At 41.2% G+C, this 23,898-nt stretch overlaps 1 protein-coding gene across 3 annotated transcripts in view; it reads right to left on the bottom strand.

The window, feature by feature from the left end:
* Positions 1–23,898, bottom strand: part of LOC309549720 (proton-coupled folate transporter-like) — a 650,810-nt gene that overhangs the window by 1,222 nt on the left and 625,690 nt on the right. The window lies entirely within an intron of this gene.

The raw sequence follows: 23,898 nt of genomic DNA, 5'->3' as shown, positions 1-23,898 counted from the left end.
CTGTTATTTAACTGACGCTGTCACTAGCTAAAAAAAAAGAAAAAAAAAAAGCACATGCTAAGAAAATACTTACTTAAATAGCTACAGTGGCTGCAAAATATTCTGCATTGGATGTGTTGGATGCCTGGTCACCCACTGTGCACTGTGGTTCTATTTGTTGCCTCTTATATCAATATTGTGTCCTCTAGCAGTGTAGTAGCTAGCCATGCAATGGAATAGGAGACTGGTGACATCACTGGTTGTTAAGGACTCAGTGGTGTCAGCACCAGCGGGTATCCTTAACAACCATTAAGTGGGAAGCTGTCATGTGTAATAGCGGTAGTAAAAAAAATATATATTTTTACCTTCTTTGTGTTTAAAGCTTTTTTATTTGTGTTTTATTTTGTTAGGTCCCTTTCACACTGGAGGAGTCTGCTAGTGGATCTGTCCGCTCATCAGGGGATATCACCGCTGAGCAGGTGAATGACAGGTCCATCTCCACTTCGCTGATGCAGAGCAGACACAGACATAGCCGACTGTCCTTTCTGGGCTGTCGGATGGACCTGGCCACCTGTCCATTTCCATCTAACTGTCATCCGATCTACCGGACAGATGGGGAATGGATCCCTATCCGTCTGTTTTCAGCAGACAGGATCGTATCAGAAGTTGGCGAGTGTCAACAGACACATGTCCATTGACATCCGCCGCTCTATAGAGAGCAATGGATGATCCATTCAGGTCAGCCTGAAAAATAGATGGGCAGATCCGATTGGTCCGTCAGTGAAAGGGACCCTAAAGTGATAGTAAATGATCACCTGGTAAAAATACCCAATACGTTTCAAATAGAAATGAATGGCAAAACATTTGTGTATAGATTAAAAAAACATTACAAATACATTTTTTCCCCTTTTTATAAGTGATCATATTCCCTTTGTCCTCAGCTGCATAAGAACTGGGGGGGAGGAGAAGCAGCAGCACACTGAACTTTAAAGTGAAAGGCGGCTGTGCAGGTGGGGGGCATATCAGGACAGGTCGGATCATTGGAGAAGAGCAGGCAGAGTTCCCAACATAGCTAGAGAAATGACTATAGTGTGTTCTCCTGCTTAGTGTGGTCAGTTTTTAATAGGAAAGCAGAGGGACTGACAGGAACACCATGGATTTTAATTGAAAAGACAAGGACTCACTGCTCAAGGTGGTGTAATCGCCTGATGATTAAGCGCACAGTCAGTGTGTGAAACGCGTCTACCTTGTCACGATTGTCATATTTGGATGTCCAGTCAATAAATCTGGATTTTGACTCAACCTGGAGTGCTGCCAATTCCTTTTCTTTTACCATGGATTTTACACAAAGGAAGTAATACAAGGAGAACAGGATACTTTTTCATACAAGTACAGGGTACATCAAGCACATATCAGGAATATGAAATGTTGGGGCAACAAACGCTTTAAGGTCTTTGATTTGTTTATTTATTTTTATGGGGTTAGCAGAAACAGCAGCTGCTTGATTCTGTTGGAGTCCCCACAACATTTTTTTGCAGTGGAGCACTAGAGATTATCGAGGTATTGTTTAGTCTACCAAAACTTCAGCTTTCAGAGTGCATCCAAGCAGCATAATGTACAGTGCACCAAAGCACCCAATGTATCTATGAGGAGGTGAGCGACCCCTGTGTCCACAGTACGGGCACCCATTTTTTTGGGTGCTGGGTGTGTTTTACAGTCAGAGCATCAAGTCCAAAAGGGACTAACTTTGTGCTAATTATCACCAAATGTGAAAAAAATCAAGATAAAATAACATTAAATTAAAAGTATTTCCACAAATCTTTGTGTATACAACAATGGCTACCTTCACCCTTCACACACATCCTCTTACCAACTGTGAAGACCCCAGATTATAGGTGGTCTATGCAAAGCCTAGAGTGGGCTGATGTCGCCCACTGTTGGAGCCGTTACTAGCAGTGAGGTTTGCTGATTTTACATGCATTTTTGGTCTGGAATTATGTGAGTAAATTTACAGATTTATAATTAAAAATTTCTGGAGGAGTTAATAAAAGGCTGTTATGTGTGTTCCTTTGCCTGGTATGTCTTTGGAGAGAAAGCTTTGATGTGCAGCCTTCTGTCAGAATGATCTATGATCCAGGAGTAAAAACATCCAATACAGTGAGTCCACACACCTTTAGGCTTTACATAGACCACTATAATCTGGTGTCATTACAGTTGGTAGGACGGTGTGTGACAGGGAGAAGGGAACCCCGGTTGTGTACACAAAGAATTGTGGATGGACTTTTCATTTTTTTTTATCTTGATTTTTTTATATGTGGTGTTAATTAGCATTCACTTTTTGGAATTGATGTTTTATTTACAGTAAAGCCCCGCTCCATCGCGGTTCAGTTTTTGCGGTCCCGGTATATTGCGTTTTTTTTTTGTAATGTTATTTTACGATATAAATCATTAAAAATTAAATATTTTTGTGTTTTCCATAGCTCTTGCTATGTCTCTCAGTATCTTTTATGTGTTTAAATGAGTTTCTATTGTTTTAAAAGTGTGTTTAAAGACCTTAAAATGCTTTTACACGTACAGTGACAGTAAAAAAAAACAATGCATTTCAATAGGGTTTTTCTATTTCGCGGATTTTCACTTTTCGCGGCTGGGTCCGGAACGTAACCCCCGCAATGGAGGGGGGTTTACTGTATACACTTTATCTAGAATTTATACATTTGATCTGGTATTATCTTTAATTAATCAGTGGATATTGATGGTATAATATCTGTCATCTGGAAGAGGTGTCCTAAATGTATTTTCAGCACAACAGTTTTGGAATATATGGTTTTAAACACTTGTATTTTTTGTGTTGTCTGACTGCTGCTGTGAATTTAGGTTTAATAGAGCATTGAGTGCAATTTTTTATCAAAGATCATTCTTATAGCTAGTAGTAATGGGGCCTGAGTTTTCCCATTCACTTCTTCCTATTCTTGCTTCTCCATAATGCCCTCTTCTGCTAAGTCATCGTCTAATCCACCAGTCCTCTTTAAGCGTCCAGGAAGCTATTCTTCAGCTCAGACAAAAAGATCCACTGCAGTGCTGCAACTGGTATGCCTTGGAGACAGGAGCCATGCAGTCATGCATTCTTTTATCTCTGCAGGGGCAGGCCTAGAAGTAGTTAATTTCATTGCAACTTGTGTCAGTAATGGTGATGTGCAACAATGGTACCAACCTGTTGTCCACCCTCTGCCAGGGAATGTTGACACATGTTGCTTGCCTGGCACACATCCTTAATCTGGTGGTTCAGCAGTTCAAGGATAGGAACCCAGCATTACAAGACCTTCTGAGGCAGGCCAGAAGAGTTTGAAGCCACTTTATATAGTCCTACACAGCCAGTGTTTGGTTGGGTGAAATTCAGTGGGTGGGAATACCATCTGCCTGCTAACTGCCTGATCTGTGACTCACAGTACCCACCAGGTGGAACTTGACATTGGCCATGCTGTAACAACTGCAAATGCAGCAGAGGGCCATCAGTGAATTTCTGTGTGCGTATGACATGAGGATAAGCTCAGCAGAACTTGACTTTTTTTCACATTCTATTTATTGATGGAGCCTGCCTGCTTTCTTCCTCACCAATTGCCTCTGATAAGCACTATTCATGTTCAATGCAGAAAATCTGTATAATTTCTAGATTATGTTTAAAAAATAAGAGTCTGCCTCCCATTAATAAAGATACGATTAGTCTAAAATCTGTTTAATTTTTTATTATTATATCTCTGAAAATATACAGTCTAATTTAACCTCCCTGGCGGTATGATTATTTCAGATTTTAGATGCTGAAAGTGGTACCATCATTTTGCATGTAATTCTTAAGAATGAGCAGCCCAAACCAACTATTTACATATGATTTTTTTTTACTGTGCGTTCTTCTTTATAACATCTCGGGTATGATAAAGTTTGAAACACAAAATCATAAATTATATAATAAATAACTATAAATAAGTTAAAGTATATATATATATATGTATATGTATATATATATATATATATATATATATATATATATATATATATATATATATATATATATATACACACACACACACACAATATATATATATATATATATATATATATATATACATATATATATATTACAGTAAAACTGCAGGCAAAGGCACTGGGGGGAAAACTAAGGTCAATTTATTTTATTTAGTAATGTGTGTTTTACTTTTTGAATTTGCCACCGGTTCCACCCCCCTGCGACACGACGCTCACAGGCAACGGAAGCTGGGGCACTCAGCATCAGGCGGAAGATCTAGCCGCCTTACACTGCCGAAATACATCGCGGGATCCTGGGGACAAGGTAAGTAACCTCTTCCAGGATGCAACGATTTCTCTCTGGCGGTACCCCAAGTGTGGCTTGGGGTTACTGCTAATGGCACTGAAATTCCACCCCGAGCCACACTCGGGAATACCGCCAGGGAGGTTAATTAAAGTTAAATCTAAAAACTCTGGGGTTAATTTACTAAAACTGGAGAGTGCAAAATCTGGTACAGCTCTGCATCCAGCTTCCAGGTTTCTTTTGTCAAAGCCTAATTGAACAAGCTGAAGTCAGAAGTTGATTGGCTACCATGCACAGCTGTGCCAGATGCACTCTCCACGTTTAGTAAATCAACCCCCCTGTTCCCTCAAAGATAGTGATCTCCCCAAAAAGAGGATAAAAGCTGCACTTTATTTATTTATTTTTTTATCTGCTGTGGGGAGAAAAAACTAATTGTAAGGTTTTAAAAAGGCATGCATCAAATGTGTAAAATGTGTCCTTCCTCACTCTATGAAAGCCCACTTTTTTGAAACATTACGATGTGGTTACCTACTCTCTTCCTCATAATTTACCACCTTAATCATGGACCGTAAAGGTTTCCAAGTTGTGTTGCCAAGATGTATGCTGTTTTCTTCTTCAGTGTTGAAAACAAAGGCACTAAAACACAACTTCCTGGTGTAAAATGCTTGCCTGCTCTATCCCTCCAAAATTGCAAACCATTTGTTCACAGGATCACAGGAAACTGTATACTCTTTCAATTCTCAGTGTGCAAAGAAAATACATTACTTGTTTATTTACTGATGTGAAATTCTTGTCTATTCTGTCAGAAATTGCAGTTCATTCAAACAGGCTATCTAGCTGTGGTGCAATTTCCATTAACTATTTGCTTACTGGGCACTTATACCCCCTTCCTGCCCAGGCCAATTTTTAGCTTTCAGCACTAACACACTTTCAATGACAATTGTGCGGCCTTGCAACACTGTACCCAAACTGAAATGTTATCATTTTATTCACACAAATAGATTTTTCTTTTGGTGGTATTTAACCACAACAGGGTTTTTTATTTTTTGCCAAACAAGCAAAAAAAAAAAGACAAAACATTTTGAAAAATTAAAACATTTTTCATAGTTTGTTATAAAATTTAGCAAACAGGTAATTGTTTCCTTCACTGATGTGCTTTGATGAGGCTGCACTGATGGGTACTGATGAGGTTGCACTAATGGGCACTAATGAGGTGGCACTAAAGGGCACTGAGAGGTGGCACTGGTGGTCATTGATAAGCTGCACTGATGGGTGGCACTGATGGACACTGATAGGTGGCTATGGTAGGCAGCACTAATAGGCAGCACTGATAGGTTACACTGATGATAGGCACTTATTGGCAGTACTTATGGGCACTGATAGGTGTAACTATTTGTCACTGATTGGCAGCACTGGTGGGCACTGATAGCTGGCATTGGTGGGCACTGATTACCATCACTGGTTGCCATTGATTAGCAGCACTGGTGGGCACAGATTGTCTCTGTAACAGAAGTCAATTACTGGCTTTCGTCTCTCCTCACACTGATCAGGATAAGGTAATATTGGCTGACAGCTGATCATGTGGTAAAGGGCCACTGTAATTGGCTGAAAAACTTGATGATCAGGGAGCGTGCTGTTTGCGCCCTGCAGCAGTGCAATCACAAGAGGACGTCTATAGACTGTAAGCCCGCGCTGTAGCCGTCTTTCTGCTATAGAGCTGGCGGAAAGTGGTTAATGGTGTACAATATGCTAAATGCCTGCCCAAGCTCTCAGAAATTGGAACCTGTCCAAACAGGCTTTGTAGCTGTGGTAAAAACTTGTCTGCTATTTCATTATCAATGGTCTACATAAAGACAATATTATTTTTTATGGATGCTGAATACCTGCATAGGCTTTGAGAATTTGGGGGCTGTTTAGTGTCCAAAAAAATAATTTTTTTTCAGATACTTAATGCCTTCTCAGTCTTTGAAAAATTGTAGCCTGTGCAAACCTGTATGCTATTTCTATCATCGGTGTACAAAAAATAATATTTTTTTGGATGCTAAGTGCCTGTTCAAACTTTGAAAAATTGTAGCCTATTTAAAAGGCTTTCCAGCTGTGGTGCAATCTGTACACTATTTTTTATGATTTCTCTCTCACAAATTGTGGTCTATATGAAAAAGGTTGAAAGAGTATCCTTCAAACTTGTTCCATTTTTCAGTCTTAGAGTTTAAAAAATAGCTGTATTTTTCCTTTTTTTACATGTAATCGGTCCTACTCGTCCCCTCTGGAAAAGGCTTCAAGAAATCCACATAAAACGTTTACAATATTTTAAGGTATACGGTGTGAGAAAAAAAGGCATATTATGCTTTGTTTATCCCAGATCAGGTCTGCTCGATCTCTTTCTGACATACAAGTAGAATCTTAATTAAAAAAGAGTGCATACTACCCAATTGCAAATCTTAATTTTTTCTATCATGTTGCTCTAAAAAACCCACTCTAATTTAAATTTTAGGAGAAAGAATGGACGAACGGTTCAGCCCGAGTATGAGTTTAGGCCGAACATTTGCCTGTTTGGCCATTCGCTCTATACCCTGCAATACAGAGAGCACTGCGAAGTGTTTTCTTTGCCCAATCAGGGCGCAGTGTAAGCTGATTGTTAAGGAGCGGGGCCAGGAAGACGGCTGCGGCATCCTTAACAACCAGTGAGTTATCCGCTGTTAATGGATTCCCCCGCTGACAGCTGAATATAAAAAAGTAGCCTTAAAAAAATAAAGAAAAAAACATTATTTTTTTTTTTTTTTTTTTAAATGGCGTGGGCCTCCCCCAAAAATTCATACCAGACCATTATCTGAGCATGCAGCCCGGCAGGTCAGGAAATTTTTTAAAACTGTTTCTTGTGGTTATTACTTTTTGACACTTTTTTTGGTGAATGGGTAGGGGTACAATTCACATGGGGGGGTCGGGATCTGGGGGGCCCCTTGTTTAAAGGGGCTTCCAGATTCTGATAAGCCCCCTGCCCGCAGATACTGACAGCCCAGGGTTGTCAGGAAGAGGCCCTTGTCCCCATCATGGGGACAAGGTGCTTTGGGGTGTTGAGGGTATGTAGCCTGGTATGGTTTGGGAGGGGGGGGGCGCTCGCTCATCATTTTTCATTTTTATTGTTGCACTTTAATAATTAAAATCACTGCTCCTGAAAAAATGATCATTTAAAAAAAATATATATATTTTATTGATACATGTCCCCCAGGGCAGTACCCAGACCCCCATACCCCTTTTAGGGCTAAATACGTGCATATAAGCCTTCAAAATGGGCACTTTTGACTTCTCTCGTTCGGTTCCAATAGGCTTCAATGGGGATCGCCGTTCAGATTAGAACATTTGCCCTGTTTGGGAGTTCTGCTGTGAAACGAACAGGGAACTGTTTGGACTATCCCTATTTAGGAGGATCAAACCTGCCTAGTCTCCCAATCTTGCATTGCAGCCTAGTAAAAACACTTACATGATTCGCTGCATATACATATAATATTTTTGTTACTTGACTCTGACATTAAAAAAAAATTTAATTTTATATGCCTCAACTCTTTCTCTGACACAGTGGCCTAAGAAATGTGCTTGTTTAATGGACTGCAAGTCTTTACAATCATTAAGGCTGCCGGGTTTGTAATATTATACCTAATTGTCTTTCTTGGAAAAAGTTAACTCATCTCTCTCTCTCTTACATTGCTGTATTGGGCCCTAATGAAACTACTTGCATGCTTTCCAGATACTGATTGAAATGTTTTGCTTTTGTCTAGAAACATGGCATAGTCTTGCTTAGCATAACAGCAATGTGGGTTTACGGACTGGGGTTTGTTGTTGGTACACAATACAGTGTGTTACTGAATAGAGAGACCACAATCAATGCTCTGTGTCTTATTCTTCCCTGTTTAGTCCTTTATATGTGGTTGACAGCTTATGCCTTTTTGTTTTAAAGTGTATACCTTATGATCGTTTTTGGCTGAAAACCTCTACTGCTGATAAAAGTCATGCTCATTACTTGTACACAACAATATTTTTTTTCAAAAACTACTTACTACAGGGGGAGGGAATCAACCATATTGGATTTATTCTGCTGTACGTAAGTCAATCATTTATGTAAAAGCAAAGTAAATGAAGAGACATACAATTTATGTGATGCCAGGTTATGATGTTGTTGTTTAACCACTTTACAACCGGAGGATTTTGCTGTCTTCCGTCCAGGCCACTTTTTGCGATTCGGCGCTGTGCGACTTCAACTGACAATTGCGCGGTCGTGCGACGCCGTACCCAAACGAAATTTACGTCCTTTTTCTCCCACAAACAGAGCTTTCTTTTGGTGGTATTTGATCACCTGTGCGATTTTTACTTTTTGCGCTATAAACAAAAAAAGAGCGTTTATTTTGAAAAAATAACAATATTTTTCACATTTTTTTATATGAAATTCCCCCCAAAAAAGATGTAAAAACCAATTTTTTTAAAAGTTTTTGGCCAATTTGTTTTATGCTACATATGTTTGGTAAAAAAAATCGCAATAAGCGTATTTTGATTGGTTTGCGCAAAAGTTATTGCGTTTACTAACAAAGGGAAAGATTTCTGTCATTTTTGGTGTTTTTTTTTTAACGCGTAATGGCAGCGATCTGCGATTTTTTTTGCGGGACTGCGACATTGCGGCGGACAGACCGGACCCCTGACTGACATTTTTGACACTTTTGGGGGTACCAGTGACATTACTGCAGTAATCAGTGCTATATATATGCACTGTTACTGTAAAAATGACACTGGCAGGGAAGGGGTTAATTTTATTGGAGAGGGAGGGGTTAATGTATGCCTGGTGCTTACTGACGTGTAGGGGGGGAGGTGACTATGTGATTCATGGACAGATCGGATGTCCAGCTATGCTGAACAGTCCGATCTGTCACTCCCTGTCACTATGGAGATCCGCCCGCTGTGTTTACACACAGCGGGCGGATCTCCAGACTCGATCCCCGACGATCGGGTAAGAGCAGCGGCGATCGCCGCTGCTCCTCCCCTGGCCCGACTCCCGCTGTGAATGAAAACAGCGGGAGCGAGCCTCCGGCGGCGCGCAAGCGCCGCCCAGAAGGGGAGGAGTCCAGTCACGTTAATACTACGTGACTGGACGGGAACGAGCCACTCTGCCGCAGTAGTATTACCGTGAGCGGTAGTAGAGTGGTTAAGGCATCCCCAATCATGTTATTTAAAGGATTTGCATATTTTTTATATTGTCCTTTGAGCCTCTCCAAAAGGTCCTCTTCCCATTAAAGGATAACTAATAAGTTTTTTTGTTAAAGGAACATTTCACTCAGGTCAGTGCCCACACCATAACAGAATCACGGAAGGTGGGGGCTATAGGACAGCTCCCTGGAACGGCTGCATAAAGGGATGCTCACACCAACTGTATAAATTTTGAAAAAATCTTTATTGAAGAGCAAAGAGACACAATGTCTTATGCCAATGTGATTGAAGTAAATATACTTCAATCACATTGGCATATACTGCAAAAAAATGAACAATTGAAAAACATAGTGGGTCCACGACCACTTCTGACAGGCAAAAGGGCCACAAACCTCAGTGACCACCTGGTGCGTTCCCAGTTCATACGTGTCCCAAAAACTAATTGGCTTACCGAATTGCAACCTTTGAAGGGGATGTACCCATGTGGTCACTGCCAGATCTGTGGCCATGTAACTAAAACACAAGTCTACACTGATTCCACAGCAAAGGTCATCTATAGCATTGAGTCCTTCATAAACTGTTCCACCTCCAGGGTACTGTACATCATCACGTGCCCATGCCACAAAATGTACGTAGGGAAGACCAAAAGGCAATTACGCATCAGAATAGGAGAACACCACAAAAGCGTGCGTCTCAAGGAAGATACTCCCATCGGCATACATTTTGCCGAGAAGCATAACAGTGATCCTTCAGGTCTGAAGGTAATAGGCTTCTGGGCTCTCAAGATATCCTCTAGGAGAGGAGACTTTGATAAAGTTCTGCTAAAAGAGGAGAAGGCCTGGATATTTAGACTCCAGACTTTAGTTCCTTTAGGCCTGAACACAGAGATGAGCCTTCGTATTTTTCTTGAACCATAAAATCCAGAGACTAGTGAAGGGTAGGTAGACCTGGCCCGCTCAGGGAAATTGGTACTTTATAGTGGGAAAGATATCTATCGGAAAAATCAACCATGGGAGAGGTTTAACACGGTATATACAGAATAAGGGAATATCATTATTCCACTATGTAAATGGCTCTCTCACGTGACACTATTCGTGTTGCCCGTTGGCACATACACTATGTTTTTCACTTTATGTGGCCCTTTTCTTTCTTGGATATTATGCTATAACTGCTTTGGTTCATTAATCTTATTTTACACCATTATTGGGATTAGTTCCTTCCATTTAAGAAAATAATGTTACAAGTTATCTCATCAATCCTTGGTGAAGCCTATGATAGCATTAGTATCTATTCTCTCCCCTTTATGGGTTGATGAGTAATACTCCATATAGCTCTCACTTATAAATTAATCCAATTGATACTGTTAAATTATCTCTATATTTCTCTATATGGAAAAAATATTTGGTTACGGTTTAGTCGTCATGTCATCTAGTAAATTAAGTCAAATAATAGCAGTAAACCTGTATTAGGTGATGTAATCAACTTGAAGTAATTCCACCATACCGCTAGACTCTCTGTTGATCCTGCCTGAATTGCTATGTTGCCTCAGAGCCACGCCAAAATCAACCAGTGAATATAAAATATAAAATAACTAGCATTACCGGTTTTTAACCACAAGATGGAGCTATACCATCTGGTTTTTTAATCACATAGGAAGCTATATTGGAGGAATGTCTGTTGTGCTGTCACCTGTCTGCACTCACCAATCAGGCCACCCCTTTATATTGATCTTCCGCACTAACCAATGACGTCCTGAAGAAGCGTGCGTCACGCACGCGAAACGCGTTGACGTCACACGCCGGCCGCACACCACCCGGAAGAGCCACCGATGCATTCCAGCTCCTGTCCATGGCGTAGTGAGCCCACTATGCACGGTACATGCTGCCTCCACGTGGCACGCCGATAACGGAACGCCGACAGTGGAACGCCTACATCGGGCCTTCATGCTCACCTCATCTCTCGAAGGGGTCACAGCGGTCTCCCGTCTCAAAGCAGCCTACACAGCATGGAGAACTAACGGTGAGCTTATGTTTGTTAAGAAACAGGGGATAGAGAAAAGGCAGTGAACACCGGCAGGTCTGAGTCCCATATCCAGTATACACTCATATTTTTGAGGCTAACAATGTATGGATTTCCATGCTTATATACCAGACATAGCCCTGAAGTGGTGTGAGCCTGCGCAGTCAGCAAATAATACTGCGTCTCTCCCCAGCTCCCGTACCTGGTTCCACACTAGGAGAGACTCTTTTGTGACAGTGTGATCATGTCGGCCTGACACTGTTATCCTCAATTTAAAGTGGACTTTGTTTTTCACTCACTAGGAGTCATTTATCCCAGTCCAAGATTAATGAACTGATATCACATTCAACCTGTCAGCAGTGACATACAGATATTCCTCCAACTGCATTCCAGCTTTTTGAGGACTTCGATTGATACTGCAGAAATTCCAATAATTATAATCTACATGAGTTCTGGAATGACATGTATTATTTTTGATTGAAAATTCACTGGTTCATCCTATTTTTTCATCCTTTTTTAACTTTTGACTTCCAGAACCCCAATTCATTTAGGGATTTGGTTTATAAGCAGTATGCTGACCCAAAAGGCATATACTACATGTAATATGTGAATTGTTTTGTGATGACACCTTTAGTTGAAGTGATCAAGTCATACTTCTGTGGTGTAATTTTTGCAACTGTGGCATGCCGACCAACAGACCCATGACAGAGCAGCATCCATAGATTCCGAATAGGAACGTATGCAGCCTGTATGTTATTCTGTTGGTCAGATCTTCTGGTGTGAATGTGTGGCCGGCCTTGTATGTGTGAGTCATTGTTTCATGTTCATTGTCGTGTTTGTCGGTTATCCTTCACAATTGAATCTTTTATGTATTTTGTACACTGTTCCCCCTAGAGGGGTTTTAAGACATTGTGTCTCTTTGCTCTTCAATAAAGATTTTTTCAAAATTTATACAGTTGGTGTGAGCATCCCTTTATGCAGCCGTTCCAGGGAGCTGTCCTATAGCCCCCACCTTCCGTGATTCTGTTATTGTGATTTGGCTGCGGTGGCTCCCCACGAATTCAGTAGAGGCGATCTGGTATATTGATCAGCCTCTTGGCGGAGTGTGTCTAGTTAACACAGACACCATAGACTCAAGGCCTGGTGTATATATTTTTATTCATTCAGTGCCCACACCATACCCTTTCTTTGTCAATCTCTTGAATTTTAGTTTATAAAATGAGCATTACTTAAAACAAACATTTGACTTCTGTTTGATTTTAATAGAGTTTGGATTCCAGATCTGAACTGCAATAACACTCGTCAAATGTTCGCTAAATTGAACGCGGGTACATTCAGCTCATCACTAGTCATGTGTACCCTACTGCTAACAATGTGGTCCAGTGACCCAGACACATTATGTTGCACATGTTGATTGAGGGCAGGGATGGCTTTCTGAGCAAAATAATGGCAGGTGGGTACCTGTTGATGTGATCTAGCACAGGCCATAAACACATAGAATGGGACTTATTTCATGAGCTGGAATTGGAGCAGCTGCAAAGCCAGCAGTTTTGTCGAGTTGGCATTAAGACGCTTGACATGGGGGGAATTTAGAGACATTTTCTTCCACTCCAACTGCAGATAAAAAAAGGCGTACAATGCAGAGATCTGTAGACTGACCCTGGAGATAGCAGTTACCAATATCTGTGGTGCTGTGTCACCAGATTGACGACGGCCACAGATGGCTGCCATTTCATTATACACCCTTTCTGCACTTAGCAGTAAGCTGCATGTTCTGTATTCTGTACATAGTCTTACAGAATAGACAGTGCACAGTTCACATGGGCATTGCGGCTTTACTGCAAAAAGGAACTTTATTACAGAGAAAAGAGAGTTTAACCATAGAGCAGCTACAAATTTATAAACACTGCCATCTACTGGCTAATGTACTTATTGCACAAAATACATGATCATTGCATTCCAACACCCCCACTCAACAACTAGTCTTTATATTAGTCCCATATTGGATCTCCGTTCTATAAATATTTTTCTTGTAAGCAGTTTTGTCAAAGCATTGGATACCTTTCTGTGGGTTGGAAGTCTTTGCATCTCACTACATTAATGTGGCTCTGGTTATAATACTAGCCGAGCAACATAGGACAGACGTTTGGCTGAGATGCCTTTAATACTTCTGTTGGATTTCCTGACTGAAGCCTCTTGTGGCCTGGTTTCTTCATTTGCCGTGTTTGGATTGTCTGCATTATTTTCTATTTCTTTGTGTCAGGGAGCCAGAAAACCAGACCACACGGGGATGCAGGTAAAATAAAGAAGTTTATTTGAGCAAACAACAATAAATGCACAGCAAGAGCGAGGAAGTGTGAGGAAGTGACGCATAATCACATAGATCTACGTGATTATGTGCACGTGGTTTAGACGGCGCATGCGCACCACAGGAGCTGCCCTCCCACTGTGAGTGGCCTCGATTGCTGCCAGCCTCCCGTGATCTTCGGCAATACTGACAGGAGAGCCATCTGGAATTTAAACAATGCAAGACGGCTCTCCTGTCAGAGAGGCAAGGAAAGATTGTGTGATTCAGCTAAGCTGAATCACTGATCTCTCCTTGCCTCTGTTAAATCCACCCCCCCCACAGTTAATAAGCACAAATAGGGAACACATTTAACCCCTTGATCACCCCCAGTGTTAACCCTTTTCCTGCCAGTGTCATTTATACAGTAACAGTGCATATTATTTAGCACTGATCACTGTATTAACCTCCCTGGCGGTAATCCCAAGCGTGACTCGGGGTGGATTTTTTAGTCCAGGATCAGTATCCCCGAGTCAAGCTCGGGGTAGATGTGCAGAGAGCGCAGCGGTGTCTCTTACCATCTCCTGGCGATCCAGCGATGATCTCTCATTGCTGTGACCGCCAGCCGAGAGTCCCGCCGCTCGTCGGTGTGATGACTTCCTAGTTCCGTTCCCTGCAGCAGCAATGCTGCATGGGAGCGGAACTAGGGAGGGAAATTCAAACTTACGTTGCACAAAACACAAACACATAACACATTTTATATTATATATGTTTGCATATATATATATGTATATATATATATATATATATATATATATATATATATATGTATATGTGTGTGTATATATATATATATATATATATATATATATATATACACACACACAGATATATATATATATATATATATATAATATATAACGCATGAATTATAATCTAATCAATAATATAATTTTATTATATATATTATGTAATAAAATTATATTATTGATTCGATTATAATTCATGCGTTTGTGTTTCAAATTTATCACATCTGGGATGTCTACTAGACTCTTGTTTTGGTCAGGTTTAAGTCAGTTATTACTAAGAATTGTAGGCCTATAATACATAACGCCAAATTTCCATGAAAAAAATTGTACCGCTTTTGGTACATAATTCCTGACATAATCATACCGCCAGGGAGGTTAATGTCACTGGTCCCCCAAAAAGTGTCACTTAGTGTTAGATTTGTCCGCGCACTGTCGCAGTCCCAATAAAAATCGCTGATCGCCGCCATTACTACTAAAAAATAAAAAAAAATTAAAAGTCCATAAATCTATCCCGTAGTTTGTAAATGCTATAACTTTTGCACAAGCCAATTATTTTACGCTTTTTGGGATTTTTTTCCAAAAATATGTAGCAGAATACAAATTGGCTGATAAAAAATTTTTTAATTTTTTTTGGAATGTTTTATAGCAGAAAGTAGAAAATATTGGTGTTTTTTCAAAATGTATGCTTTTTTTTGTTTATAGCGCAAAAACGTAAAAACCACAGAGGTGATTATATACCACAAAAATAAAGCTCTATTTGTGGGAAAGAAAGGACATCAATTGTATTTGGGTACGGCATTACACGACCGCGCAATTGTCAGTTAAAGCAGCACAGTGCCGAATCGCAATAAATGGCCTGGTCATTAAGGGGCTAAAACCTTCCGGGGCTGTTATTATATTTTTTAGAAACCTTTTTTTTTTCCTTTATGCATGTCCCCCAGGGCAGTACTTGTGCCCCCATACCCTTTGTATGCTCAATAACTTGCATCTACGCCCTCAAAACGGGCACTTCTGTTTTTTCCAGTTCGGGCCCTGATAGACTTCAATAGGATTCGTTTTTTGGCCCTGAACTTTCTCGATGTTCAAGATTTCGGCCCATCTCTAGTGTAGAATTCTATATCCCTTTTGAGATACACTATACTGACAAGTACACCTTCCTTCCTTTGCTTTTAGGATGTGCACATAGGCTTTGCTTCCAAAAATTTGTAGATGGTTTAAATTAGAGGCCCTTCCATTCCCCAGTTCATTTGGAGTTTTCTCAATCGATTTTCCTGATAATTGATTTTGGAGATAGCATGCATAATTGAGTCCCCCCAGTGCAGCTTGATTCTTCTACTCTCACATAGAGTATGATTCATTCTTTCTGCAACCCCATTTTTTTCTGATTTGTTTGGTATAGTAGTTTAAAATATTATGTCATGTTTTCTGAGAATCACCTATGTGTTATCCCCTGTACAGTATATTCAGTTTCTTTGTCTATGCGCAATATACTAGGCATTTTGCCAAATTTGTTGCTTACTTGAGCCAAATACAGTGCCTTGCGAAAGTATTCGGCCTTTTGAACTTTGCGACCTTTTGCCACATTTCAGACTTCAAACATAAAGATATAAAACTGTATTTTTTTGTGAGGAATCAACAAGTGGGACACAATCATGAAGTGGAACGAAATTTATTGGATATTTCAGACTTTGTTAACAAATAAAAAACTGAAAAATTGGGCGTGCAAAATTATTCAGCCCCTTTACTTTCAGTGCAGCAAACTCTCTCCAGAAGTTCAGTGAGGATCTCTGCATGATCCAATGTTGACCTAAATGACTAATGATGATAAATAGAATCCACCTGTCTGTAATCAAGTCTCCGTATAAATGCACCTGCACTGTGATAGTCTCAGAGGTCTGTTTAAAGCGCAGAGAGCATCATGAAGAACAAGGAACACGCCAGGCAGGTCCGAGATACTGTTGTGGAGAAGTTTAAAGCCGGATTTGGATACAAAAAGATCTCCCAAGCTTTAAACATCCCAAGGAGCACTGTGCAAGCGATAATATTGAAATGGAAGGAGTATCAGACCACTGCAAATCTACGAAGACCTGGCCGTCCCTCTAAACTTTCAGCTCATACAAGGAGAAGACTCATCAGAGATGCAGCCAAGAGGCCCATGATCACTCTGGATGAACTGCAGATATCTACAGCTGAGGTGGGAGACTCTGTCCATAGGACAACAATCAGTCGTATACTGCACAAATCTGGCCTTTATGGAAGAATGGCAAGAAGAAAGCCATTTCTTAAAGATATCCATAAAAAGTGTCGTTTAAAGTTTGCCACAAGCCACCTGGGAGACACATCAAACATGTGGAAGAAGGTGCTCTGGTCAGATGAAACCAAAATCGAACTTTTTGGCAACAATGCAAAACGTTATGTTTGGCGTAAAAGCAACACAGCTCATCACCCTGAACACGCCATCCCCACTGTCAAACATGGTGGTGGCAGCATCATGGTTTCGGCCTGCTTTTCTTCAGCAGGGACAGGGAAGATGGTTAAAATTGATGGGAAGATAGATGGAGCCAAATACAGGACCATTCTCGAAGAAAACCTGATGGAGTCTGCAAAAGACCTGAGACTGGGACGGAGATTTGTCTTCCAACAAGACAATGATCCAAAACATAAAGCAAAATCTACAATGGAATGGTTCACAAATAAACATATCTAGGTGTTAGAATGGCCAAGTCAAAGTCCAGACCTGAATCCAATCGAGAATCTGTGGAAAGAACTGAAAACTGCTGTTCACAAACGCTCTCCATCCAACCTCACTGAGCTCGAGCTGTTTTGCAAGGATGAATGGGCATAAATTTCAGTCTCTGGATGTGCAAAACTGATAGAGACATACCCCAAGCGACTTACAGCTGTAATCGCAGCAAAAGGTGGCGCTACAAAGTATTAACTTAAGGGGGCTGAATAATTTTGCACGCCCCATTTTTCAGTTTTTTATTTGTTAAAAAAGTTTGAAATATCTAATAAATTTCGTTCCACTTCATGATTGTGTCCCACTTGTTGTTGATTCTTCACAAAAAATTACAGTTTTATATTTTTAAGTTTGAAGCCTGAAATGTGGCAAAAGTTCGAAAAGTTCAAGGGGGCCGAATACTTTCACAAGGCACTGTACTGTTCAAGTTTCTCTGGTACTTCACTTTTGTTGTGTAACAGATATAGTGTAGCATATCCGTAGTAATCATCTATAAAAGTGAGAAAATGTCTCTTCTTTCCTGGTGTCAATTTTTCAATTGGACTGCAAAGATCTAAATGAATTAGGTTCAGAGGTTTCTTTGCTCTGCTTTTACTCTGCTTTGGAAAGGCTTTTCTTGTCATTTTTCCTTTTATACAGCTTTTGCATTTCATGATTTGATCACATGAACTATTTATTTCACTTGCATAGTTATTCTCAGTAGTGTTGAGCGAACACGGACTGTATTATTCGTGTTCGTACCGAATAATTGGATTTTTTGTACCCGAACACGGACACGGACACTTTACTGTATGTTCGGGTAAAAATCCGTGTTCGGTCGTTTTATTTCCGGGTTTTGCATGCTTTGGCGCTCTTTTCATGGCGGGCTTTCAACAGCCAATCAACAATCGTTTAACTGGTGTGCCTTAAGCCATCCCAGCCATGCCTGCAAATGTCTCAGTAGCTGTGATTGGCCGTCTGAAGCATGTGACCAAGTCTTTATAAGTTCGAGGCAGCCGCAGCGGCGTCATTATGCTGCTTAGATTCAGGGACAGAGCACACATCAACGTGCTGGCTGCTGATTAGGGAAAGATAGGCAGGAAAAAACCATTTGTGTCCGGATAGAATTGAGGGACAGGTCGGAGTGTTTAGGCAGGGCGAGTTGTAGGCATTTTAGGGATAGAGTCTGCTGAATTATAGGGTCAGTGTCTTCTACAAACTACAATCGATATTGCTGCGTGGGGGGTGGGGTCTGCACTCAATCCTGATCTACGATCTCTTCTCAATCCTGTTAGGGACAGAGTCTGCTGAATTTTAGGGAAACTGTGTTCTACAAACTACAATCGATATTGCTGTGTGGTGTGGGATTGGAGATAGGCAGGTGTCAGTGATCCACATCCATTTTTCTGTGTGTGAGCTGCAGTGAACACAATCTTTTTGGGCTGCAGTGAACACAATCTTTTTGGGCTGCAGTGAACACAATCTTTTTGGGCTGCAGTGAACACAATCTTTTTGGGCTGCAGTGAACACAATCTTTTTGGGGTGCAGTGAACAAAATCTTTTTGGGGTGCAGTGAACACAATCCTTTTTGGTGTGCAGTGAACACAATCTTTGTGGGGTGCAGTGAACAAAATCCTTTGTGGGGTGCAGTGAACACAATCTTTTTGGGGTGCAGTGAACAAAATCCTTTTTGGGGTGCAGTGAACAACATCCTTTTTGGGGTGCAGTGAACACAATCTTTTTGGGGTGCAGTGAACAAAATCCTTTGTGGGGTGCAGTGAACACAATCTTTTTGGGGTGCAGTGAACACAATCTTTTTGGGGTGGAGTGAACAACATCCTTTTTGGGGTGCAGTGAACAAAATCCTTTTTGGGGTGCAGTGAACAAAATCATTTTTGGGGTGCAGTGAACACAATCTTTTTGGGGTGCAGTGAACACAATCTTTGTGGGGTGCAGTGAACACAATCTTTTTGGGGTGGAGTGAACAACATCCTTTTTGGGGTGCAGTGAACAACATCCTTTTTGGGGTGCAGTGAACACAATCTTTTTGGGGTGCAGTGAACACAATCTTTGTGGGGTACAGTGAACAGAATCTTTGTGGGGTGCAGTGAACACAATCTTTGGGGGGTACAGTGAACACAATCTTTGTGAGGTGCAGTGAACACAATCTTTGTGGGGTGCAGTGAACACAATCATTGTGGGGTGCAGTGAACTCAATCTTTGTGGGGTACAGTGAACACAATCTCATACTTCTGAAGGTTTGAGGGTGCTGCCTGTTCCATACTCCCCCTACTCCTCATCTAGCCTTTTAGGGGTACAAACAATAGTAATTGGGGCCTAGTGTGGTTGTGTACGTGTGATATACATACACTTTTTTGGGATCATATTTTCTATTCCGCTATTTAATCAAAAACCTTTGGGGATCAGTTAAATTGGGGATAGTCTGTGTTGGTACGTGTGAGAGAGATCCACCTTTCCAAGTTGTTGGGGTTCATCTCATACTTCTGAAGGTTTGAGGGTGCTGCCTGTTCCATACCCCCCCTACTCCTCATCTAGCCTTTTAGGGGTACAAACAATAGTAATTGGGGCCTAGTGTGGTTGTGTACGTGTGATATACATACACTTTTTTTGGATCATATTTTCTATTCCGCTATTTAATCAAAAACCTTTGGGGATCAGTTAAATTGGGGGATAGTCTGTGTTGGTACGTGTGAGAGAGATCCACCTTTCCAAGTTGTTGGGGTTCATCTCATACTTCTGAAGGTTTGAGGGTGCTGCCTGTTCCATACTCCCCCTACTCCTCATCTAGCCTTTTAGGGGTACAAACAATAGTAATTGGGGCCTAGTGTGGTTGTGTACGTGTGATATACATACACTTTTTTTGGATCATATTTTCTATTCCGCTATTTAATCAAAAACCTTTGGGGATCAGTTAAATTGGGGGATAGTCTGTGTTGGTACGTGTGAGAGAGATCCACCTTTCCAAGTTGTTGGGGTTCATCTCATACTTCTGAAGGTTTGAGGGTGCTGCCTGTTCCATACTCCCCCTACTCCTAGCCTTTTAGGGGTACAAACAATAGTAATTGGGGCCTAGTGTGGTTGTGTACGTGTGATATACATACACTTTTTTTGGATCATATTTTCTATTCCGCTATTTAATCAAATACCTTTGGGGATCAGTTAAATTGGGGGATAGTCTGTGTTGGTACGTGTGAGAGAGATCCACCTTTCCAAGTTGTTGGGGTTCATCTCATACTTCTGAAGGTTTGAGGGTGCTGCCTGTTCCATACCCCCCCTACTCCTCATCTAGCCTTTTAGGGGTACAAACAATAGTAATTGGGGCCTAGTGTGGTTGTGTACGTGTGATATACATACACTTTTTTTGGATCATATTTTCTATTCCGCTATTTAATCAAAAACCTTTGGGGATCAGTTAAATTGGGGGATAGTCTGTGTTGGTACGTGTGAGAGAGATCCACCTTTCCAAGTTGTTGGGGTTCATCTCATACTTCTGAAGGTTTGAGGGTGCTGCCTGTTCCATACTCCCCCTACTCCTAGCCTTTTAGGGGTACAAACAATAGTAATTGGGGCCTAGTGTGGTTGTGTACGTGTGATATACATACACTTTTTTGGGATCATATTTTCTATTCCGCTATTTAATCAAAAACCTTTGGGGATCAGTTAAATTGGGGGATAGTCTGTGTTGGTACGTGTGAGAGAGATCCACCTTTCCAAGTTGTTGGGGTTCATCTCATACTTCTGAAGGTTTGAGGGTGCTGCCTGTTCCATACTCCCCCTACTCCTAGCCTTTTAGGGGTACAAACAATAGTAATTGGGGCCTAGTGTGGTTGTGTACGTGTGATATACATACACTTTTTTGGGATCATATTTTCTATTCCGCTATTTAATCAAAAACCTTTGGGGATCAGTTAAATTGGGGGATAGTCTGTGTTGGTACGTGTGAGAGAGATCCACCTTTCCAAGTTGTTGGGGTTCATCTCATACTTCTGAAGGTTTGAGGGTGCTGCCTGTTCCATACTCCCCCTACTCCTAGCCTTTTAGGGGTACAAACAATAGTAATTGGGGCCTAGTGTGGTTGTGTACGTGTGATATACATACACTTTTTTGGGATCATATTTTCTATTCCGCTATTTAATCAAAAACCTTTGGGGATCAGTTAAATTGGGGGATAGTCTGTGTTGGTACGTGTGAGAGAGATCCACCTTTCCAAGTTGTTGGGGTTCATCTCATACTTCTGAAGGTTTGAGGGTGCTGCCTGTTCCATACTCCCCCTACTCCTAGCCTTTTAGGGGTACAAACAATAGTAATTGGGGCCTAGTGTGGTTGTGTACGTGTGATATACATACACTTTTTTTGGATCATATTTTCTATTCCGCTATTTAATCAAAAACCTTTGGGGATCAGTTAAATTGGGGGATAGTCTGTGTCGGTACGTGTGAGAGAGATCCACCTTTCCAAGTTGTTGGGGTTCATCTCATACTTCTGAAGGTTTGAGGGTGCTGCCTGTTCCATACTCCCCCTACTCCTCATCTAGCCTTTTAGGGGTACAAACAATAGTAATTGGGGCCTAGTGTGGTTGTGTACGTGCGAGATACATACACTTTTTTTGATCATATTTCCTATTCCGCTATTCAATAAAAACCTTTGAGGATCAATTGAATTGCGGGATAGTCTGTGTCGGTACGTGTGAGAGAGATCCACCTTTCCAAGTTGTTGGGGTTCATCTCATACTTCTGAAGGTTTGAGGGTGCTGCCTGTTCCATACTCCCCCTACTCCTCATCTAGCCTTTTAGGGGTACAAACAATAGTAATTGGGGCCTAGTGTGGTTGTGTACGTGTGATATACATACACTTTTTTTGGATCATGTTTTCTATTCCGCTATTTAATCAAAAACCTTTGGGGATCAGTTAAATTGGGGGATAGTCTGTGTTGGTACGTGTGAGAGAGATCCACCTTTCCAAGTTGTTGGGGTTCATCTCATACTTCTGAAGGTTTGAGGGTGCTGCCTGTTCCATACTCCCCCTACTCCTCATCTAGCCTTTTAGGGGTACAAACAATAGTAATTGGGGCCCAGTGTGGTTGTGTACGTGTGATATACATACACTTTTTTGGGATCATATTTTCTATTCCGCTATTTAATCAAAAACCTTTGGGGATCAGTTAAATTGGGGGATAGTCTGTGTCGGTACGTGTGAGAGAGATCCACCTTTCCAAGTTGTTGGGGTTCATCTCATACTTCTGAAGGTTTGAGGGTGCTGCCTGTTCCATACCCCCCCTACTCCTCATCTAGCCTTTTAGGGGTACAAACAATAGTAATTGGGGCCTAGTGTGGTTGTGTACGTGCGAGATACATACACTTTTTTTGATCATATTTCCTATTCCGCTATTCAATAAAAACCTTTGAGGATCAATTGAATTGCGGGATAGTCTGTGTCGGTACGTGTGAGAGAGATCCACCTTTCCAAGTTGTTGGGGTTCATCTCATACTTCTGAAGGTTTGAGGGTGCTGCCTGTTCCATACTCCCCCTACTCCTCATCTAGCCTTTTAGGGGTACAAACAATAGTAATTGGGGCCTAGTGTGGTTGTGTACGTGTGATATACATACACTTTTTTTGGATCATATTTTCTATTCCGCTATTTAATCAAAAACCTTTGGGGATCAGTTAAATTGGGGGATAGTCTGTGTTGGTACGTGTGAGAGAGATCCACCTTTCCAAGTTGTTGGGGTTCATCTCATACTTCTGAAGGTTTGAGGGTGCTGCCTGTTCCATACTCCCCCTACTCCTCATCTAGCCTTTTAGGGGTACAAACAATAGTAATTGGGGCCCAGTGTGGTTGTGTACGTGTGATATACATACACTTTTTTGGGATCATATTTTCTATTCCGCTATTTAATCAAAAACCTTTGGGGATCAGTTAAATTGGGGGATAGTCTGTGTCGGTACGTGTGAGAGAGATCCACCTTTCCAAGTTGTTGGGGTTCATCTCATACTTCTGAAGGTTTGAGGGTGCTGCCTGTTCCATACCCCCCCTACTCCTCATCTAGCCTTTTAGGGGTACAAACAATAGTAATTGGGGCCTAGTGTGGTTGTGTACGTGTGATATACATACACTTTTTTTGGATCATATTTTCTATTCCGCTATTTAATCAAAAACCTTTGGGGATCAGTTAAATTGGGGGATAGTCTGTGTCGGTACGTGTGAGAGAGATCCACCTTTCCAAGTTGTTGGGGTTCATCTCATACTTCTGAAGGTTTGAGGGTGCTGCCTGTTCCATACCCCCCCTACTCCTCATCTAGCCTTTTAGGGGTACAAACAATAGTAATTGGGGCCTAGTGTGGTTGTGTACGTGCGAGATACATACACTTTTTTTGATCATATTTCCTATTCCGCTATTCAATAAAAACCTTTGAGGATCAATTGAATTGCGGGATAGTCTGTGTCGGTACGTGTGAGAGAGATCCACCTTTCCAAGTTGTTGGGGTTCATCTCATACTTCTGAAGGTTTGAGGGTGCTGCCTGTTCCATACTCCCCCTACTCCTCATCT

This window comes from Pelophylax lessonae, assembly GCF_965119305.1.
Source record: "Pelophylax lessonae genome assembly, chromosome: 3".
NCBI lineage: Eukaryota > Metazoa > Chordata > Amphibia > Anura > Ranidae > Pelophylax > Pelophylax lessonae.
The sequence above is the reverse complement of the archived record's forward strand: the minus strand, read 5'-3'. Positions and strand labels throughout refer to the sequence as shown.